This window comes from Sturnira hondurensis, unplaced genomic scaffold, assembly GCF_014824575.4.
Source record: "Sturnira hondurensis isolate 20B ecotype Veracruz unplaced genomic scaffold, ASM1482457v3 Scaffold0020579, whole genome shotgun sequence".
Taxonomy (NCBI): Eukaryota; Metazoa; Chordata; class Mammalia; order Chiroptera; family Phyllostomidae; genus Sturnira; species Sturnira hondurensis.
Genome location: NW_028093210.1, coordinates 7212115 through 7235587, shown reverse-complemented (window position 1 = coordinate 7235587; position 23473 = coordinate 7212115). Strand labels below are relative to the sequence as shown.

Here is a 23473-nt window from a genome sequence, read left to right as displayed (position 1 = left end):
CCCATTTTCTAGATGGAAAAACAAAGAGAGGAGATAGAGTTTGCCTGAGATGCCTTTGTAGATGAGCTCAGTGCATTATCTACCTGAGACGAGCTAAGCAAGTCTGTATTCTGCATGACGGAAGGACCAAGACGGAGGAAACTTCAGAGCAGATGCCTGGGAGCTCCCTCTGCCTTGTTCCCACACAGAACATTGGTTGTTGGGCTGTCTGGGAACCCTGCAGACCCAGGGGAGGATCTGGTGGCCCACCTTGGTGCGATGTGTACATCTCTAGCATGAGCAATCATCCTGAATTTGCTTCAGACTGAGAGGGCTCCCAAGATGGGGGATTTTCTAATTTGAAACTGCAACAGTCTTGGCAAACTGGATAGTTATCCCACACAGCACCAGCAGTCAGAATTCTTAGCTCCCACTTCATAGGAGTGTTGGCTGACTCTCTCCAAACTGTTTCTGAATCCTGTCCACAAATCCCTGAGCATAGCTTTGCTGGTTGCCTTTTACATCATGGACCAGGGGCAACTCCTCTCCCTCACCTTCCATTGTCTCTTTGTTTCTTTTTATCACCTCTCCCCACTCCCCTCCCCACCTCTCCAAGCCCTTCCCACTCCCCTTCCCCTTTCTCCAAGCTGCCATTCAAACTTGCTTTCTATGCATCTTTCTGTTTGTGGGTTTTCTTGCTAAATACCTGCTTTGTTATTTGACACGTGTATTTTCAGTTGTGTTGTGTCTCAGAGCAATAATGGCAGCATTTGTTTCTTGCTACTACTTGTGGACCCTGTTTCCTGGGTCCTTTCTGGGTGCCACACATTGTTCTAAGCACATTACATGCAGAATTATTAATATCTGTCATTATTATTTATACCCAGAAGAATGCTAAGTGTCCCCTTTTTACAGTTGAGGAAACTGAGGTACAGAAAAGTTAAGCAGTGGACCTGAAAACAGAATTCAGGTCTGTCTGACCCCAGAGTCAGCAAACTTTACCATTACTCAGCACCGAGTCCAAACACTCCATAGATGTCCATCCACTCATTCTGCAACAAAGTATTTCATTCAGCACCAATTTGATGACAGCATGAAGGAAGCATCAACTACAGGTGATGGACAGAGATCCAGAGAGATCCCGCAGTGTGGAATGGAACAAGGATGATGGGTTGGTTTCAGAAAGCCCAGTGTGCATGAGCTCAGCAGCACAGGTGACGTGTGTGGGTGTCTGGCACCCAGCTCTGGATAATGGGTTGGCAGCACCCCCCAATACAGCAATGGGATATCGGGCTGCATTATAAGCAAAGAGGGAAGGAGGGAGGTGGTTGGCATGGATTTGAAAATTTACTTATTCTGTGAATATTCATGGTGCCTCTACTATGTGCTGGTCCTCACCTGGGCACTGGGTACAGGGATCAATCAGATGCAGTCCTTGTCCTTACCATTATCATGTATTGAGCACTTACTATGTGCAGGCTGATGCCATCCCATTTCATCCTCAGGGCCTTCAGAGGTAGCTGCCATCATTAACCTGTCTTTACAGATGAGGCAACTGAGGGTGCCCAGGGGGTGGGTGCTGGAGGCACCTTTTGGGGTATCAGCTCAGCACACCACACCTCCCCACTCTCCCAAATTTCCCCTGGGAGCCATGTCTGTTCTGTGTGACCTACTGGTTTAGGTGGACTGGGTGGGTCTGGGCCACAGTCCTGGGAGCTGTAGGTCAGCTGCCCTTTACCTGGTGAGAGGAACCAGCCTTCAGACAGGGTTTTTGGGTGGAGAAGAATGCAGCCTATGCCGACAGCAGTAGTGCAAGAGAAAGGAAGTGGGTCCTGGATAGAGGGACTGTTTGGTATCATTTCAAGCATGTAGCCCAGCTTGGCATTGGATGCAATACTCACTCCTGAACATAGTGGGGTGAACCTGAGTCCCCTTTCCCCTGGGAGTGAGCAGATGAGGGCAGGGGAGAGCCAGGAGTATTCAGCTCACAGATGTCCCTCTGCATGGAAGGAAACAACAGGAGCCAGGGAAAAGTGTTCCCGTCCTGGTAGTGCCTTAGTAAGAAAGTTCAGAAAGCACTCCCCCTTCCTTTTGGGCTTGCTTGCATTACCTTGAGTGGATTTCTGTTGCTTTCAAACAGTCTCAGCTAATAGCATGGTTAGAGTTAGAGCTGATATAAGCCCTTATTCTTGGGAGTAACACTGCCTCTTCTGCCCAGGGCTGCAGGTGGAGTAAGGTCCTGCAGGGTAGTTGAGGACAAAGGCTTCAGGGCCAGCAAACCTTCCTTTCTCCTGCTGCAGGACCCAGGATTCTTCCTGGGTGCAAGTGACCATGGTGTGCAGTTGCTGGGTGAGATTCTGAAGGGTACTGTGTCCCCCTCAATCTGCTCAACCATTCAGCAAGTAGGGTATCTCCCCATTTTTGATATGAGGAGATGGCATTTGGGGGAGTTATGGTATTGGCCTTGGACAGAAGGATTGTGTGGGACTGTGTGACCCCAAAGCCCTTTCATTATAACATATCAACTAATTCAGCAAATAACAAAACATCTAATGGTAGTAGACACAGGGCTGATGAATACTAATGATCTAGTTCAAAGAGAAAATGTTACTGCTCTTAACCAGAAGGAATATGATTAAGAGAAGCATGCGCTTGGAAAGTATGACCATAAATTAACTGAGAAACCAGACTCTTCCCCTGATAACTCAATAAACATTTTTAAATCTCTTCCAGAGTATTCAACTCAAGGCAAGCCTGTTAACTGAGCAGCCTGGTAACTATAGAGAGGGCAGTTGCTGGCTCTCACTTAGAACCATTGGTCTCAAGCGGGGGCGCTTAAGAGTCCACATAATTCAGTTTCCATTAACTGTGTTTTTAAAAATTGGAGAGTCTCAGAGAACTCGAATATTCACATTTGAATTCTCTGCCAAAGGGGGAGTCACACCCGCACACTTTCAATTACAAAATGTCACACTGTGCCATATCTTAGATGACATTTTTGTGGCTCACAGTTCAGACAAAAGGTTTTCTAACAAAAGACCTTCTAACAAAACCTGATCTCCGTCAGACATCACTTCTTGGCACAATACACTTCCAACAGCCAGAAGAGTTAATGTCATTTACTTGTTCACTTTCTCTAGCTCATTAATTTAATCAATCAAATTAATTAGCTCCTGTTATAGGCAAGACACTGCATTATTTAGGCACAGGAGAAACTAAAATAAATAAAATGCTTTTCTCTTTCCAAAGCTCATAGTTTTTAAAAAGATATTATTTATTTATTTTTAGGCAGAGGGGAAGGGTGGGAGAAAGAGAGGGACAGAAACATCAGTGTGTGGTTGCCTCTTGTGTGCCCCCTACTTCAGACCTGGCCTGCAACCCAGGCATGTGCCCTGACTGGGAATCAAATCAGTGACCCTTTGGTTCGCAGCCCAATGCTCAATCCACTGAGCCACACCAGCATGTACAGTATATAAAAATTTTCCAGTTCACTGTCAACAACTAATTATGCATAAGACAGAGTAGAATAAAGGAATCATGATTATTTGCTGGTATGAGCAAGGTGCCATGGGAACAGAGATTGATTCTGGCAGAAGTTATGATGGCCATAAGGTGTCATCTGAGTTGTACCTTGAAAGGGGCGGAGATTTCAGAAGCCACAGAAGAAGGGTGAGGTCGGGGGGTGGGTAAGGCCCAAGCAAATGCTTGGAGGTGTGAGAGGACGTGGAATGGTCAAGGATTTGGGGATGAAATTATGGAGTGATGGAAGGAAAGACAGAGGGCAGGCTCTGCGGTCGCTGAGGAAAGGGGCCCGGCACAGAGGCAGACTCCCTGAGGACTTGCTCTGCAGCCCCTCAGACACAAGCCAGCCACAAGGGAAGGCTCCCTTTCCCAGGCAGAGCTCACAGAGGCATGAGAGGTGCTTGGGGGCAAATCCCTAACAGGGCTGGTGCAAGTTGCCACCACCTCTTGCCTGAATGAGGGCAAGGACACGCACAGTGGCCCCCTCCTCGGCTTACTCTTTTGTTCTTTTTCTATCCCTTTTTTACTGGGTCCCCAACCTTTTTAAGGATAGTTCATCTCACATCACTCTCTTACCTAAAAACACTCTAATTGCACTTAGAAAAATACATTGTAAACTCAGAGAGGGGGGATCAAGTTTTTCTGAGCTCAGCAGAGTTCCTGGAGTCAATTTATGTGGTGGATGAACCCAACAGGTCTGAGCTGTGAAATGGGTACAGAACAACCTGCCTTTTAAGGAAGATCCGAGGACTGATATTAAAATGTGTGAGCAGGTCTGAAATGTGTGCAACCTAACAATATTCTCCTCCCTGAAGTCAGTGGGTACCCCAGGCCCACTATTCCTACCCCCAAAGCAGCATGAGATCACCCTCCACGCCCTTTGCCATCTTCTGGACTTTGGATTGCACATCTGGGAAAAGAAGCCGGTGGCTTGAAGGGTCCTGGGTTGAGGGGGCGCTTTGGGGGGCGTTCTCAAAACTGGAATGGAAACAGGCTGGTAGCTGGTGCTCCTGGTCTCTGAAACCCCAAGTCTCCCTGTGCTCTCCAAACCTCCTCTCATTACACAGCACATGACTTCTCCCATTCTTAATTCTCATACATATGTATTCGCTTTACATATTTCTTTAAAATTAACTAGCTTTTAAAGTTTACATAAAGTGTATTTCCTAGGATCTCTTCTAATCACTATCCAACACCCCTCCTTCAATGTTTCATTTGCTACAAACGAAGGTGACTGAGAAAAGGATGTAATAAAAGCAAAGCTGGTTATTAAACTAAAAGCTGGGCAGTCAACTGCCTGATGGTCCTTTTTGCTGGAATGGGAGACGGGCAGATATCAGACAGCTGTGAAAGGCAGGCTAGCACCAAACGGAGACTTTTTCTTTGACAAGATCAGAACCGAAAGAGAAATTTAAATCAACCAATAACTAAAACAAAACAGGAACCATCAGAGTGCATGGCAGGTGAGGACGATTTCTGTCTCGGGCAGGACGTGGACCAGTGATAAGCGCTGCTTCTTAACTGCAGGTCTTTCTTGGCCAGAACAAGGTGAGCACCGGGGTCCAACCAGGTAAGTCCTCCGGTGGACCCACCTCTCCCCATCCCTCTCCCTGTAATTAAAATGCTAATTAGCCTTCTCCCACTCCCTCTTATCTGCCTCATGCATTTGGAATGTTTAAGTCTATAGGATGAGAGGATTCAGGTAAAAGGCCAAAACATAAATATATAAACGAACCTTTCTAGTTTGCTTTGGAGGGAGAATAAAAGTCAGAAAATGATTGGCGGCTGTTTAGGGCTCACTTACTACATGCCATGTACCTTCCACAGGTAATTTCTATCATCTGCAGTGTTTGCCTTGTATGACAGTCTCAGAAGGTTTGTGGGCTTCTCCAAGGTTTCAGAGCTCACGAGTCGGTGATCTGGCTGGGGGCTCTGCACCTGTGACAGGGCCCCACCCAGAACAACTAAACCCAAGTCACAGGGGTCTGATCTGGGCACAGGGGAAATTCCCAAGGTAAAGTTGACAACTACTGTCATAAGGGGTGCTTGGTTGACCCTGCCCTTGACCCAGATTTGCACAACCTCCATGGCCCTGGAAATGGAGGGGGTCTCACTTTGAAAGTTAAACATCTGAAAGATACAGGAAGAAAGGAGCTATGGTAACCATTTGAGGAAGTGGTGTGAGGGTGTTGAGCATGAAATCACCCTTCTTTACCTGCTGTGTGACCTGGGACACGTTAAGTAACCTCTCTGTGCTTCAGCTTCTCACTTGCAAAATGGGGATAATGCCAATGGAACCTACCTCGTGGGCTAGCAGAGGCTGAACAAAGACCAGGGACTCAGTCCCTGCTGCATCCCTAGCCCCAAAGCAGCGCCTGGCTGCAAACAATCTATGAATAAAGAGTACGCCTTCCACAAATGACCTATGAAGATGGTGTCTCTTTCATTTCTCCAATCTGCTGCCCTGTGAACATGAAATCTTTGCATGCATCATTGGCCAGATATGGACTTCCCATCCCACTCCCCAACAACACACACACCGCTCTGGGGCTCCGGAGAGGCTCTCTCTCATTTTCCTTTCTGCTCTCAGGGCAGAGACAAAAGCGCTGGCAGGGGTTGGGGGCATTTTTTTCCAGTCAACAGTCGCAGCCGTTGGGTTTTCTGCACACTCAATAGTGCACAATAACACAAGTGAGCCTTGGTTGTCAGGGCCAGGGATCGTCATGGCAACCAATAAAGCTGGAATCCTGGGCCTTTGCAGATGGCTAACAGGGCCCCATTCATGGGGCTGTGATGGATGGTGGATGGCACTGGGGCAGAGGCTTTATTTCAAACCCACTTCCCTCCTCCAACCCCAGCTTCCTCAGCAATCCCGCCCTCCCCACCCCCACAGCTATCTCTGTAGCTCAGCCCCAGCCCTTCCTTCTGGCATTCCTAATTTCTTTTCTATAATCTTCCTTTTGGGGCATCATACAATATCAGTGACTTGAATAAGAGGGGAGGAAAACTGTTCTTGGACACAGGCAAGTGTTGACTCCTATTAAAGAGAAAGGATGCAATTTAGAAAGTCACAGGAGCCAGAAATTGGGTCCTAATGTGCCATATATTATCTTGATGACTCAGGGCAAGTTGTTCAACTTATCAGGACCTCAGTTTCCTCATCTGTCAAATGGGAAGAATAAAGTTCACTCGTGAGGCCATGAGGCACTTGGTTGGTTAGGGCCAACTGAAGAATGTACACAGGACAGATAAGAGATGGTTCACTGCAGGCCACAGTATCAGTTTCCAGAGAACCCTCTACCTTGTAGGGAAGGCATTTCTTCTACAGCCTGAAGGACTGGGAAGAGCTATTTGCAGGTACAGTGGCCTTGTCACGAGCCTGAATTTTCAGGTTCCACAACTGAGAAGCTGCTCTATTGCAACCTCGTCCACCCTCAGGCATCTGGGCCCCAGTTCATTCCACCTCCCTTGCCCCTGCCTACCAGGCTCCATCAGGAAGAGTGAAGTGGACTTAAATCACACACGTAGGGAGCATGATCACAGTGACCCCAGAAGGAGGGTAGCTCCCCAGCCTGTGAGCAAAGTGAAGGGGAAAAGGAATATACAAGTCTTCCAATATCTGAATGTGAGGCACACTCAGGGGAATATTTGGAAAGAAGCATCATAAATGGGTGAGCTAGTTTTGGATTTCTGACCCTACAAGAGAGGAGAAGTGAAAAACAGTCTGGTTTGAGAAGGCTGCTTATGTCAATGTGGAAGAAGCTACCGCAGGCCAATGACACAGAAGATCTGGTCTCTAAAATTGGTTTGCTCTGTTCCACAAATATTTACAGAGCACCTGTGCTAGGCCCCAAACACCATGCTGAACAAGGACATATCCTGCTCTGTTCTCTGGAACCTTTTGTCCCCGATGGGGAGGAACAACAAACAAACAAACAGATAAGGTCAATACGATTGCAAGAGATGCATACATTTCCTGTTCAAGAGAACACAAACATTTTAAGAACTCCAGGAACAAGTATGCAAACACCACAGCATATAACAAGTCAACTACTTATTTCCCTCACGGTCTGCAGGTGGGCGAATTGTAAACCTGTGTTGGTAATTGGAGTTAGGGTGTGTGCCTGACAATCCCTTGGAAATACCTTAACTTTTCAGTAATTCAAAGCACCTTTCATTTATGTGTGTACACAGGAATTTGCTACGATTTAAGGAATGCCTACTGCGTCAAGCCTTACCACACTCTTATCTAATCCTGAAAGGCAAACACTTCTATTCCCATTTTTCAGGTGAAGGGATAAGCTTAGAGACGTTTTGCCATTTGCACCAGGACACACAGCTGGAGACAGTGGAGCTATGTCAGAACTAGGGCTGGTCGGGCGTGAAGACCGAGATCTGGGCACACTACCAGTGTGATGGTTTTGGTCCTTACTCAGAAACCCCATCAGACAACTCAGACCAGCACACATCTCTTTTCCAGGAACAAAGAACTTCAAAGCAGCAACTATCACTGGCTGCAGTCTTCCTGAGGACACTCAGCTTTTGGCCACACACTCATTCATGGTGGCCTGTGATCGCCCTAACTGAGCAATGCCAACCTCAGTCTACATGTGGCACTTTTCCCATACCCGAGTGCTGTCCTCGCTGTCCCTTCCAGGGTGCAGATACCCTAATTCCACGATGATCCCCCACCCCACCCAATAGAATGTAGGGTCCTTTGGGTGGAAGAACTGGCATCTTTACAGCTCCACAGTACTTAGGGCAGTTCCCAGTAATGGAGAATGCTTGCTGGGTGTTTTAAACATTAATCTTGTGAAAAAGAGTTTGCCTACTGGTTCTTGGGTCCTAATTCTGCTAGCCAACTCTTTAAACATTTTGGTGCAGGACAGCCAGCAAAGGGGAGGTCCAAAGATACAGCAATGAAAAAGCACCCTGATTTATGTTGCTTCCAAAACACACTATTTCAACTATTCTCACCCTTGCCTTGCTTTGTGGCCATAACAGCCGTCAACCACACGACCCTGGCCAAACAGTCTAGCCTTCTGGATGGATGGCACTTGTGCGTCGATTTCCAAGATCCTCACGCCCAGCCCTACCTCCCCATCTGGCGACTTGTTTTTCCTGAAACATCAAATGTAACCTGTCCACTAGAGAGTGCTTGGCCGCGTCTTCCCGCAGGACACCAGACGGCAGATGGCTGGAGCCATCAACAGCGCAGCTGACAATGCTTTGTTTAGCCTGTTTAGTGAAAGGACTGGGGCCCGGAGGACAAAATACGGTACCAAGGAAAGAGCTGGGGACATGAACCTGGGGGGAGAGCCGATCACAAAATGCTCGTAATTATTGCTTGTCAATCAATTGTTTTCTTGGTGTTTTGTCCTCCCGGAGACAAAGATCCGGAGTAAATAAAATTGTGATGAAATCAACCTGGGTGGCATCCAAACCTCCCCAGCACCTTGACTCTCATCACCAGGTGTTCTCTACCTTTCTTCTCTTTGAGGAAAGGACTCCACTTCATGACTTTTTCTTGCTTTTAGGGGAAAACAAACTTGCTAAGCAAGAAAAGCAGACATCTAAAACGATACTCTCTGAGACATGTACAGAAAAGCCTGCCATCCTCCAGGCAAAAAAACCGTTGAAGGAACGGTTGAGGGCTTTAAATTTAAATGATTTTGTTTTTCCACATAACAAAGCTGACCCAGTCACCCTCTTGCTTGAACCTCCCCTAGCTCCCCACTCTCTTCGGGATGAATCCCCCCTGCCTGGCTGGGCACACAGCCCGCCCCTCCATCCCCCCACATGTAACTCCTGCCCTTCCCTGACCCCTTGACTCTGACCTGCACACACTCTGCTCTTTCCTGCCTCCAGGTCATTGCATATGTGGTAATGTCTTTAGGAATGCCCTTTTCTGCCCCCACCTCCTATTCATATTCTCTTAACTGTTGTGCCCATTTTCACAGTGCCCTTCGGGCCACCTCCTCCCAGAAGCTGCTCTGGCTTTCAATTCAGGATTAGATGCCACTCACCTGTATTTCTCCAGCACTCTATTTTTTTTTAATGAACATTTTTAAACACACAGGATGAACTTGACTATACTTACCATCTAGCTTCAACTGTCACCATTTGTCATGTTTAGATTACCCATACATTCATATATACATGTTCTTTTCCAGTTCACCTGTAATGTGACAATATGGCCACATCTGTCTCTTCCTTTAGCCTGTGAAATTCATTCATTCATTCATTCATCCCTCCATCCATCCCTCTAATCATTCACGGATTTGTGCTCAGGCACTGCTACTTCCTGATGGCCTGCTGCCTGAAGACACAATAGTGAATCCTAAGGACTCAGGTGGGGGTGGTGGAACCAGACAGCAGAGTTTCTGCATCTGCTCCAGTGGAAGAGAGAGACAACAAAGAAGTAAACAAAGAAAACCTTTTCGTATTGTGAGGAGGGTCATCAGCCTAACTTGATAGCAGCCGATGTGTTTCTGCGCTCTCAGCATCCAGTTCCACGTGATGTGTGGAGAGGGCCCAACAACCATGCTGCACTCTGGGGCCTGAACGCTCTGACCACGGGGTCCCACCGAGGCAGCCTAGGTTCTGCGGTCCCTAGGGCAAGTCCTTTCCCTGCCACCCCCTTGCAAGGGGATGGGGTGGGGAGACCAAGATGACTGAGGATCCAGCCACCTGCTCAGAACTGAGGCCACCCCATGCCGCAGTCAGCTCTCAGGGGAACTTTTCAACACCTGGCTGGCAGAACTAAAGAGCCATGAATGAATTTATAAACACTCTCTGTCTGGGTTCTTTCTTGATCACTCAGAGGAGTTTTAACGTATGCCATGTAGAAACATCACAAAACAAACAAAATACAAGAGGCTGTTTCCAGCCCTGTGAAGTGGATCTCAAAGGTTCTGGTGAGCTCCTGTGTGTGTGGGCTCCCACTGACAGGTGTGTGCTTCCTAGGAGGTCATCACAGTGCACCCGAGTGACTGGTTCACAGGGGAGTTATGAAGGGCAGTCCTTGGGGCGGGGCGGGGGGAGAGGTGGCATGAGGAGACCTCTGACCTCTCCAACCCTGGTTCCCTGCCCCTCCCCAAACCCACTTAGAGACGGCCTGCCAGAGGCATGGGCTGGCCCAGGGGCAAGGTCTAGAACACAAGCCAACCCTGGGTGCAGAAGAGAAAGATCTTCCAGGTTTATCAATGGAGAGGGTGTGGGGTTATAAGAACAAGGATAAAGCAACAGTGACAACAAACATTTAACTGATCACTTTGGGCCAAACCTTGTTTTAAGCTTTTTACATTAATAGTGCCTTTAGTTTTCAGAACAACCCTCTGAAGTAGTTACTATTATCCTCCCTTACAGAAACAAAAGGTAAAACGGAAGCACAGAGAGGTTAAGTGACTTGCCCAACAACACACAGCCATTAAGTAGCTGAGCCAGGATACAAACCTAGGCTGGCTCTAGATTCGGTGCTCTTAACCTCTACACCATAGTAAAGAGTTGAAGTCACTAAGACACCATCCAAAAATGGTTCTTCTAGAGGCACAAGACTGATAAGTTATCCTTGGTAATTTCACAATAATGATGGACAGTGTGCCAGTGGAATCAATGTGGGTTTTGGCTTGGGCTCAAATCTGGCTTTGTCTGTTTTATCAACTAGCAAATGGGTATGATAGGACTCCCTCATCCTCAGGTTGCTCAGAGGATTAAAAGATGCAATCTGTGCACACAACTAGGCAGATGCCTGGCACATAATAGGCATTCAAAATTTTTTAAAGCTACAGAAAAGTTGCAAGCACAGCTCAATGACCACCCGCAATTCGAGAGCCAATTGTCAATACTCTGCCACATTTGTACTCTATCTATCTACCATCTACCTTCTGAATTATTTGAGATTTGCATACATTGTGATATTTCACTCCTAAATCCTTTGGTCTGTATTTTCTAAGAGCAAAGACATTCTCCTGTACACCCTTTGTACAAGTTATGAGATACGAGGCGTTTCACACTCAGGAAATTTATCATTGATATAATACTATTATCTTACATATGATCGTTGTTCAGATTCCCTCACTTGTCTCCAAAGTGTCTTTTGTGGCTGTTTTTTGTTCCCTGGATCCAGGCTCCACCCCGGGATCACATCACATCCGTCTGTGTGGCTCTTTAGTGGTCTTTAACCTAGCACCTTTCTCAACAGCTTTGCCTTTTATGGCATTGACATTTTAAGATTCTAGGTCAGTCACTTTGCAAGTATTTCATCTTAACCAATATTTCTCTTCAAGTTCTTGTAAAATAAACTGCAGCTCATGGGTAAATGGAGAAAGGGGTCTGGAAGGTACACGACACCAGAAATACATGGGATTTGGTTGGGGCAGGAAGAGGAAGGCTTATTGAATCAGATCGACTCTGTTGGAAGTTACAGATTTCCTAGAAGCAGTGACAGAGGATGTTTAAAGGTGATTAGAGCTTTGGCAGGTGAACTGAGGTGGTGGGGCCACTGCAGACAGTGGTCATGGTATAAGGGAATGAGAAGGGCAACCTGGAGGAAACGCAAGTGGCAGCAGTGACTGAGAGTGAGGTACCCCACTGAGTGATCAGGGCCTGTTCTTACTCGGACTGGAACGTACCCAAGGCTGGTCCTCATCGGATCTGCCCAGGATGTGCCCAGCACTGTCAGCATGTACCCAGACTGACTGGCTGCCACATCTCCCGAACATTCAGCGACTGGCAAGTCCCTCCAGGGTTGACCTGGCTGCCAGCTCTCACACACCAACTGCAGGATCTTAAACGGCAGGTCATCAGGATTTCCACATCTTGCTTTGCAAATGAAATTTTGCTTTCTCAACCTGCTCCTTTTCTTGCTGCCTCTGGGGACATGGGCTGCTTCCATGAAAAAATAAAAAATGAATTTCTCATTGACTGCAGAAGTAAAAGAAGCAAGGGAGTCGCTAAGTTTCCTCACACCTACTCTTGGCATAAGCCATGCAGTTTGTCAAGCAAAAGATTCTCACTGCAGATCTCTGCCCTCTGTATGTATCATTGTACCCCTGACTGAGCCTTCCAGTCCCTGAGTTTCAGAGAGAAAGGGGCGTGTGTGTTGTTTTAACCCTTGGAATGAAAAGGAAGGGTTTGTTTGGAGGCTTGAGCAAAAATGCCTTTTCAAGGTGACCCTTACTTCATTTCCTGGGGCCCGAAGGCAGATGTCTGACAAAAGCAATTCCTTATCTATCATGTCACGCCCATCGTTGTTTATTTTGCTCCCGTTTGAAAGGGGCTTATCTCGCTGTGTTCTCTTCACAAAGCACCCTTGAAAAAAATCTGTCAAGTACAATCGTGTGTCCTTCAGACTGAAAGTCACACACAGACTCACTTGCACATGAACATGTGCACACCCAACATCACAGATAATAGTCACGGACACACATTGAGACACACCCCCACATGCCAGCAGATATGTGCAAATACATGAAGGTACACACACGCACCTCTGCACTCACGGAGCCTGGTCGTCAGAGTCCGCAGCAAGCCCAGCTCCGCCTGCTTAAAATGCTTCCTCTATGCCATTCTTCAGAGTCCTAGGGACAGGGCTAGCTGGTCCATCCTAAGAGGTGCCGCTGGGTCCCAGTTCCCCCTCTGGAGGATGTCCCGGACTTAGTCCCCAGAACATGGGCTCAGGTACAGGAGGGAGGAAAGGATTCCTCGGAAGCAAAGTAGACGTGGGAAAAGGATGTGCCCAGCTGGGTCCCAGCAAGTGCTGGAAGCAGAGGGATAGAGGGAGGGTGAAGGAGGAGGGCAAGCGAGGGGGGTCGGGTGATTGAATCCGGGGAGCGGGATTGGGGGTGGGGGGCAGAGAGAGAGATTGGGCAGAAACAGAAAGGAAAAGTCCATGCAGAAACAAAGAGAAAAAGAGAGAAAAAAGAAAAATAGAACATGGATTTCTGAAAAAGATGTTTTAAGCTCAGCTCGGCTTAAGACCGAGGAGAGTTGATCTGGGAACTTTTGAAACAGGCTATCTACTTCCCCTTTCTTCTTCCAGGGGCCAGGGGCCAATTCCCAGATTTTCCCCTAACAGCCTCAGGAACACCTAAAACTACAAAGCAGAGATCCGAGGCTTCGGAGTCCTAAATGGCTTCCCCAGGACGGTGGTGACGGCGGCAGCGGCGGCTGCAGCAGACCTAGTCTGTGACAGCCACAGCCATGAAGGGACTCTGAGGGCACACACTCATCTCCAAGACCTCCCGGGCCAGAGAGGCAGCTGCAGCTCTGACAGTCTCCCTGACCTCCGGGAGCGGGGCAGCGGGCACTGGAGAATCATTACTCTAGCCTTCCCCAGTAAAGCACCCCCTCCCCCATTATAGCCCAAGCTGGGGTCAATGCCTGTCCACAGAGGGCCAAGAAGAGGAAATGGGAATGGTCACAAGGTGAGGAAGATGAGTGGGGGGTGGGGAGAGACACAGAGCTTTCAGTCACATGCAGCTCATTAGTTGCCATGACGACGCCAGCGGGGAAGGGGCACTCAGATTGGAAGCTGCAAGAGACACGTAGGTTCTAAATCTCCGCGACAGCTCTTCAGTTGAGCTATTACGCCGTTGCCGTGGCAACCAATGGGATCAAATCGCAGAGAAAATCTATAATTATTACAAGCCAGCTACTGGCAAACTCCGCGCAGTAATCAGCCTGTTAGGGCAATTCATCCTGAACTGTGGGAGCGAGAAACGCCTGTCCACAGTCCCCAAGTCAGGGAAGAAAAAGGCCGAAGGAGACTGCAGATCTGTTGATGCTACAAAATGGGGACCTGGCCAAATGAGGAGTAAATATTAGGTAAACAGTACGTGAACTTGCCAACATTTGACCATTAAAAAACATTCCCCATGATTTTATTATGGAAATTTCAAACATGCAGGAAAGTTGAATTGGACAGTGAATACCCGCATAGCCACCGCTTAGCTTCTGCTGTTAACCTTTGCACTGCGTTTGCTTTATCACCAATCTATCCCTATCCATTAATTTTAATGCATTTCAAATTAAATTCCAAATATCAGTACCCTTCCCCCTCAAATACTGCAGCCTGTGTCAGATTAAATATTTGATACTTTTTGAACAAAAGCAGCAATTTCATATGGTTCAATCTAATAGAGTAAAATCTAGATTTCTGCCTGTCATCTGTCCATCCAACCAGCCACCCAGTCTCTCACTTATCCACCCACCCATCCATCCAAGCATCACTGGGAGATCTCATACACACTCAAGGTTTCATCTCCGTATCTTCCTTCCATGTCCAGTAGATACCTCCAACAGGATGTCCTTCATGTTAAGCTCAGTATGTTCTCAGCTAAAACCATTACGTTCCCTTCACCACACCTATTCCCTTTCTTGTGTTCAGTATCTCAGTAAACAGAACCACTGTCTCCCCATTTGTCCAAGACGGAAACCCAAGACCCATCCTTGATTCCTTCCTTCCATTACCTTCATTCACTACCATGCCCTGGGATTTTACTTTCACACTGGCTCTTTTCTCCTCTCTCTCTCTCTCTCTCTTGCTCTCTCTCATGTCCTAGTTCAGGTACCCATTATTTCTTAGCTGGACAGCACCCCCAGCCTCTTAGCATGGTCTCCCAGCTACAATCTTGCCCTCTCTGACTTACTTTCTCCACACTGACTTATTCTCATGAAATATCTGGCCATGGTGATGGTATGGGGGAATTGTTACCTCATAAGTGCTGGTGGGGACATCAGTTTATACAAATATCTTGGAGAACAATTTATCAAAATCTATTAAACTTTAAACACACTGGCCATTTTTTCTTGGCATAATTCTACTTGAAGGAGTTTGTCTCACTGATATAAACTGAAGGCAATCTAAATGTCCGTCAGCAGGAATTGGCTGAAAACATGTTGGTCCATCCATAATATAGAGTAACATTCATCTAATAAATAGATTGAGGTAGTGCTTTGCATACTGATAGGAGAAAGTATTTCATGTATTAAATAAAGGAAGTTGCAAAGGAGCTTGTATGGCACAATGTCTCCTGTGTCCCCAGAAGCTCCTCACTTCTGTGTTACAAGTGTCAACACTCACTCTCCACCAGACTGGGGAAGAGAAGAGGCCCAGGAATGCCTTTCTTGCCTTCCTAAATAATACACAGCACAGCACTATCAGGCAAAGTCAGCCCTGAGGCTGCTGGCTTATACTAGGTGTTGGTCTTCTCTCTTGTTCGGGGGCAGGACTGCAGAAGCTGTTTAACTGCAGGGTGGAGCAAAAACTGAGATACACCTTGGAGGCAGACAAGTTTTAAGGGAACACATAGGGCTAGTTCTAGGTCCTGCTCAGACATGGAAGGTCGTCTGTGCTTCAGTCTCCCCAGTTCTATAAGAGGCCGACAATAACCTCCCAGAGTCATTTGGAAGGTCAAAAGTGGTGACAGAGGAGAAAACAGTAAATCAAAGTCACCTTGCTAAACAAATGAGCTATCGTCATTAATTCATCTTCTGTATCTGCTCGGCCCACTTCTGAATACTAAACACCCTTAGTGCGTGTGACAAAAGCTAGTCTCCTTTTGTGGTAAAGAATCTTGGTCCCATTTTACAGATGAGAAAGCTGAGGCACAGTTGCCAAAACTTCCCTAGTGCCATAGAGAGAGATGCTACCCAGATAACCCCCAAACTTTCTAATTGCAAAATCCCTGCTTTTCCCATTTCTTATTCATTCCTGCTTTTTAAATCAGACCTTTCAACCCGTGCTGTCAAAAGAAATGTAAATGTCAGCCACGTGTGCAATTAACATTTTTCTAGTGGCCTCCTCCATAAAAGGAAACAGATGAAATGAATGTTAGTTGTATGTCTGATTTAGCCTGGTAGATCTAAAATATCATTTCAACATGTAATCAATATAAAAAACTAGTAAATAAGATTTTAATTTTTTGTCATACCACATCTTCAAAATTCAATATGTATTTTATGTTTAAAGCACATTTCAGTGCTCAGGAGCCACATGCAGTTTATTGGAGAATGCAGCTTAGGTGGTACTGACATATACCTGGCATGGGTCTAAACTTTAATGATATGGGCCATCATTTAGTGAGCACTTGCTATGTTTCCGGTCCTGTTCTAACTGTTTCACATAGATTAACTCCACCTATTTGTATGCCCCTGGGAAGTAGGTTCTCTTATGAGCTATGAAAAAGAAAAATGAAGCTAAGGTAGTTCTGGCAACGTGCTCAAGACCACATTGTTAATTATGCGAGGAGCTGGAGTTTAACCGGAAGTTCATCCAGAAACCTGTACCCTCAAGCAGCCATGCTAAACAGATATCCTTTTACAACATGTTGGTCTCATGGGTCTGTAAATATTAAGCTCCCGAGAACAGAATTTGACTGGTGACACTTAATTTTAAACAATCTGATGAATCAATACATAAGATCAAATAAGCATTAGTTAAAAAGTATGCAACACACGCTGAACTTCATAACAGTGTGGGTCCTCAAGAATTGATAATAAACCAGGCAATGAATGACTTCCCCCATTGGCATGCCCCCTCTTGTCTGGGTGGGATATGAATGAGAGGGACACAGTGGCTTCATTGTTTCATGGGATCCATGTGGGAAGGCCAACTGGTTCCATCTCTCTCCTCTTACTCAGGCCAAATGCCACTGCTGATTTTAATTAGGACATGTGTGTACTGGCTAAACTCTACTGGGGACAGAGGTACTCGTGATTTTATGACTGGTTCTGAGATGATCCTGTTCAAAGCCCAAAAGATGCATGCTCTGGGGTTGCCAACATCCCTGGCTACTGGCAACGGTGCCTCGGAGTTCAGTCCAGCCAGCTTTTTATTCCTATAATTGTGTTGCTGTTCAGAAATGCAGGCTTCTCCCTTGCCTCTTGCAAACTGGCATAAAAGTCAACCACATATTAGTGCTGACTTCTTGAACATGACCAGCATTACCTGGTTATCAGCTAGAGGATGAAACCAGAGAAGGGAGGTACAAAGAGAGCTGTAATCTGCATCTAAAATATGTCTCTAATTCATCTGCTTCTCTCCCTCATTTCCATTAACTACTCTAGACCAACACAGTCATCTTCCTGCTTCTACCTCCTTAGCTTATCAAAGCTAAGGTTCAGGTCAAAGCTTGTTCAGGTCAAAGTTGGTTCCCTGTCTTCCATTAGGCCTCTGAGATGCTGCTCAAGTATGCCTACCTCCTCATGTAACCTAACTCACGTCATGCCACTCTGCCTCTTGCTCACTCTGGCCACAGTGGCCTCTGATTCCTAGAAAGCACAAAATTCCATGGCCTCAGGGCCTTAGCACTGGCCATTCTTGCTGCCTGAACTGCTTTGTTCATCCTCCTTGGCCAACATCCATGTGTCCCTCAGGTCCCTAACAGTTTATATTATCTCTTTAGAGAAGCTTTTGTGAACCTCATGGAAATACATTTGTCCTGCTACAATTTCTAATAGCTCCCTGGTTGTTTCTTTCCACAGTTTGCACTTATACATTTATTTGTGTGCATATCTTCTGAATTCATGCCTTCCATGCTGTTCCTCATACCCCAGAGATGTAATGTCCCAGCACACAGTACAGTGCCTGGCACACATGACAGGCACACTCAATATTTGGGGAGTGAATTCCTACTATTCCCATTTTACAGATGAGAGAACTGAGGGCTTGGCAGAGAAGACACTTCCCCAAATGACACAACGATAAAAACCAATTACTGCCCTGGCTGGTGTAGCTCAGTGGATTGAACGTGGGCCTGTGAACCAAAGGATCGTGGTTCGATTCCCAGTCAGGGTACATGCTTGGGTTGCACGCCAGTTCCTGGCAGGGGACATATGAGAGGCAACCATACATTGATATTTCTTTCCCTCTCTCCTTCCCTTCCCCTCCAAAGATAAATAAATAAAATCTTTAAAAAAACACAATTGCTGACATCCTGTTGTGTGCAAAGTCCTAAGCAGGAGGATCTAGAGGCTTTACTGAGAAATATGGCCAATTCACCAGCACAGTTTTTCTCAAGAAATTACACCATTTGCCACAGGAACTATGAATCCTGCCTTCTCTCTAAAGCGCTTTATGAAACTGACCATGTGTGTTAGGTGTGAAGTCAATTTCCTCTCTTTGAAATGAGACCCAGAAGATGGAGGCATAGGTAGATAAACTTTGACTCTTCGCACAAGCAAAAGAAGGACAACAACAAATTTAGAAATAAAAAGGAACCAGAACTGCCAGAAAATAGAACTGTATGTAAGACGAACAACCAAGGATTTAAAGTAGAAACATTCATGCAGACTGGTAGGAGGGGCAGAGATGGGCAGCAGGGGTGGAAAGGATGCGTGGCAAGGTGGCAGCTGGTAGACCAGGCCATCCCACATTTGTATGCAGATAAACTGGGAAGAATAACCGTGGAGCAAGATAGACTGTGAAACCCAGGGTTCCAGAGCAGGGAAATAAAGCCTCAAAAGCTCTGACTATAAAATCCTGTGGGGGTTGCAGCAGCAGGAGAAACCCCCAACCTCACAGGAGGATTTGTTGGAGAGACTCACAGGGTCCTAGAATGTACACAAACCCACGCCCCCAGAATCAGTACCAGAAGGGCCCAATTGGCTTGTGGGTAGTGGAGGAAGTGACTGAAAGCCAGATGAGAGCCGAGCAAGTGGCATTGTTCCCTCTCTGACCCCTCCCCCACATACAGCACCACAACTCAGCAACATCGGTTGCCCTGCCCTGGTGAATGCCTAAGTCTCCACCCCTTACAATGTAACAGGTACACCGAGACAAAGAATTATGACCCAAATGAAAGAACATATCAAAACTCCAAAAACAGAACTGAGTGATGAAGATAGACAACCCATCAGATGCAGAGTTCAAAACACTGGTGATCAGGATGTTCACTGAAGTGGTTGAGCATGATCACAAAATAGAGGAAGAAATGAAGGTCATGCAAGGTGAAACAAAGCAAAATATACAGGGAATCAACAGTGACAGGAGGGAAACCACTACTCAAATCAACATTTGGGGGCTGAAGGAAGAAATAAATATTCAACTAGAACAGAATGGAGAAACAAGAATTCAAAAAAAAAAAAATGAGAAGAAGCTTAGGGACCTCTGGGACAAATTTAAATGTTCCAACATCTGGATCATAGCGGGGCCAGAAGGAGAAGATGAAGAGTAAGAAATTGAAAACTTATTTGAACAAATAATGAAGGAGAACTTCCCCAATCTGGCAGAGGAAATAGACTTCCACAAAGTCCAGGAAGCTCAGAGAGTCCCAAACAAGTTGGACCCAAGGAAGCACACACCAAGGCACATAATTACACAACCCAAGATGAACAATAAGGAGAGAATCTTAAAAGCAGCAAGAGAAAAGGAGACAGTTATCTACAAAGGAGTGCCCATCAGACTGTCAGCTGATTTCTCAAAAGAGACCTTACAGGCAAGAAGGGGCTGGAAAGAAGCATTCCAAGTCATGAAAGGCAAGGACCTATATCCAAGACTGCTCTATCCAGCAGAGCTATCATTTAGAATGGAAGGGCAGATAAAGTACTTCCCAGATAAGGTCAAGTTAAAGGAGTTCATCATTACCAAGCCCTTACTATATTAAATGTTAAACAGATTCATCTAAGAAAAAGAAGATCAAAACTATGAGCAGTAAAATGACAACAAACTCAAAACTACCAACAACTGAACCTAAAAACAAAAACAAAAACAAACTAAGCAAACTAGAAGAGGAAGAGAGTAAGAGAAATGGAGACCACATGGAGGGTTATCAACAGGAAGGGGGAGGTGAGAGAATGGGGGAAAAGGTACAGGGAATAAGAAGCATACATGGTAGGTACAAAATAGGCAGGGGGAGGTTAAGAATAGTATAGAAAATGGAGAAGCCAAAGAACTTATGTGTACGACCCAAGGACATGAACTAAGGGGTGGGGGATGCTGGTGGGTGGGGGACTGCAGGGAGGAGGGGAGAAAAAAATGGGACAACTGCAATAGCATAACCAATAAAATACATTAAAAAATAAATAAAACACTGATTTCCAGAAAAGAAATGAGACCTAGAAAATAAAACCAACCAACCTACCTACCAACCAACCAGGAGTCATGCTACTTACATTTCTGCTCTCTGGGAGTTAGAACATCAACCCTGGTTCCCTCTCCAAACGGATACTACTGGAGACTATCTGGGCCCAACCCTTTTGGAAAACAAGGTAGCCACAGGGAATCAAGAGATATTAAGTATTTGAACTCCAAATAATTCCACCTCCAGGAATTTAGCTAATGCAAGTAATCCTAAATGAGGAACAGTTCTGTGCTCAGAGATGTTCAGAGCAGTGTCATTTAGAAGAATGGATGGCTGAGAACAACATAAACAATGAACAGGTGAGGATCACTCAAATAAGTTATAACAACTTACTCATTTACTAAAAATTATGTTAAAAGGCAAGAAAACAATTTCTGAAGCCATTTAAGACCAAAAAAAGTCTGTAAAATGTTATAGGCAGTCTGGCTATAATTTTGTAGAAGCACAAAAACAAAACCATAAACCAACACATGAGAAAGGAAGGCTGGAAAGAAATGTATTTTCTGTCCAGTGCTGTTTTATCTTGGATATGGGGTTATGGGGTGGAAGTCTACTTTTTCCTAACATTTTGTATTTTGTGAATCATCTCTGATGACCTGTGTTATTAATTTATTCAAATGTTTGGAGGGAAGAAGTGTCTCACATAATACCAGGTGACCAATGAACATGAGTTTGAACAGCATGGGTCCGCTTACATGGAGATGTTTTCAATAAATGCTGTAAATGTTTTCTTTCTCTTTATAATGATTTTCATAATAACATTTTCTGTAGCTTCCTTTATTGTAAGCTGTATAATGCATATAACATAGAAAATATGTGTTAATTGACTGTTTCTATTACAGGTAAGGCTTCTGGTCAGAAGTAGGTAGTTAAGTTTTTTGGGTAGTCAAAAGTTAAACTCAGAGTTTTTACCTCAAGGGGGTTGGTGCTCCTAAGCCCCGTGTTGTTCAAGGGTCCACTGTACAGAGAGGAACTGACAGGGAGTGGGTGCAGCCTCAGTCGATGGCAGCAGAACGTGTCTGGACATTTAATTATAGGAAAACAATTATTGAATAACTCGACGTGGCATTAAGAGAGGGAGCCCAGAGGCACGTGCAAACTGATCCACGTTCGGTTTGGTTTCCGAAGGTGTGCAAAGAGGAGATGAACTTCCAAATGAATTGTTAAAAAAGGACATTAGTGTCCTGGTATGGAAGCAGTGCAGATTGCATTCCAGTCCCCAGCAGAAAATACTTAAAAGTTGAAAGTAGGTCAAATAGGGAGTTTAGTGCATTTGTAGTCAACACAAGTGGAAACTTCTCGACTCATCCTGAGCCAGTGGAGGAAAGGGAAGCTCGGAGTTAGGAAGTCCGAGATTTTTGAAAGACCAGGAAAAAGGACATTCTGAGGCTTTGCTGCTCTGGGAATTCAAATTCTAGGCCAGGGGTCTGCAAACGATGGTCAGCTGTCTGGTTTTATAAATGAAGCTGTATTGGAACACAGGTGCACTTGCTCATTTACAGCTGCATTGGCTGCCTTTAGGTGCTGCAATGGACTAGTTGAGCAGGTACCTGTGACAGAAACTGCATGAACCGCAATGCCAACAATGTTAACCTTCTGGCCCTTTATTTTTTTTTCCAATTTTTTTATTTAATTATTATTCAAGTACAGTTCTCTGTCCATTACTCCCATCCCATCCCACCCCCCACCCTCCCAGTTGTTGTCCATGTATCCTCCATATAGGTTCCTCTAAATCCCTCCCCCATTTCCCCTGAAATTCCCTCCAGGTGTTGAAGGACAAATACCATATGATCTCACCTCTAACAGGAAGCTAAACAACAAAGCAAACAAGCAAGCAAAATATAACCAGGGACACTGAAATAGAGAACTTCTGGCCCTTTAAAGAAAATGTATGCTGAACTTTGATCTGGGCGTTGCATGCCTTGAAACCACAGGTCGGTCCTCTTTTCCTTATAAGAAGCTGGTGGTTCGTCACTCTGTTTCCAGAGGACTTTGGTTTTTTGAGAAAGGGTGTGTGTGTACCCTGGTTTGGCAGAGCCACCTTCAGTATCCGACACTGTCTCCTTTTCCTGAGGACCCTGGCAACACTCGGAGTCGCGTGTTTCTCCAGGGTCAGCAGTTACAGACTACCTAGTTTTTCTGTATCTATCAATATTTATAAGACTTTCCCCTTGGATTATATTGCTTTTTAACAGAAAAGTTTTACATCACTATTCTCTCTGGGAAGCAGTATTATTTTCTGTAATTAGAAGGTCCCCCCTCCAAAATAACACAATGACAACCAAACTGTGTTGATCAGCTCTACCTGAATTCTGGTGTCTGCACAAAGCTAAGTCACTCCACCATCCCAGGTGCCCTCTCATGCATCCCATTTAAGCCATCAGTAAATCCTGTTGGATCCTTTTTTTAAAAAAAACAAAACCCTCACCTGAGGATATTTTTTGATTGATTTTACAGAGAGAGGAAGTTGGAGGGAGGGAGGGAGGGAGAGAGAGAGAGAGAAAGAAACATCAATGTGAGAAACACCGATCAGTTACCTCCTGTACATGCCCTGATTGGGGTTTGAACCTGCAACCTTTCGGTGCATGGGACAACGCTCCAACCAAGTGACCCACCTGGCCAGCGCCTGTTGGTTCCTCTTTTGAAACAGATCCAGAATCTGCCCACTTCTCCCACCTACACCACTGCTACTCCTCCCCAAACCCTCCTCCCCAGAGCTCTCACCATGGCCTTCTAGCCACCCCTGCCCTCCTCATTTTTCTGAAGTCTGCATGTAATCAGCACAGGAGTCAGAGTGGACCACTGTAAAAGTCAGGTCAGATCACATCAATCCTCCGTCTGCTCAAGCCTTCCTGTTCCCATCCCAGGGAAAATGCCAAAGCCATTGC

At 45.7% G+C, this 23473-nt stretch overlaps 1 protein-coding gene across 1 annotated transcript in view; it reads right to left on the bottom strand.

Annotated features, from left to right (window-relative positions):
- ABAT (4-aminobutyrate aminotransferase) overlaps positions 1-23473 on the bottom strand; it is an 85860-nt gene that overhangs the window by 46861 nt on the left and 15526 nt on the right.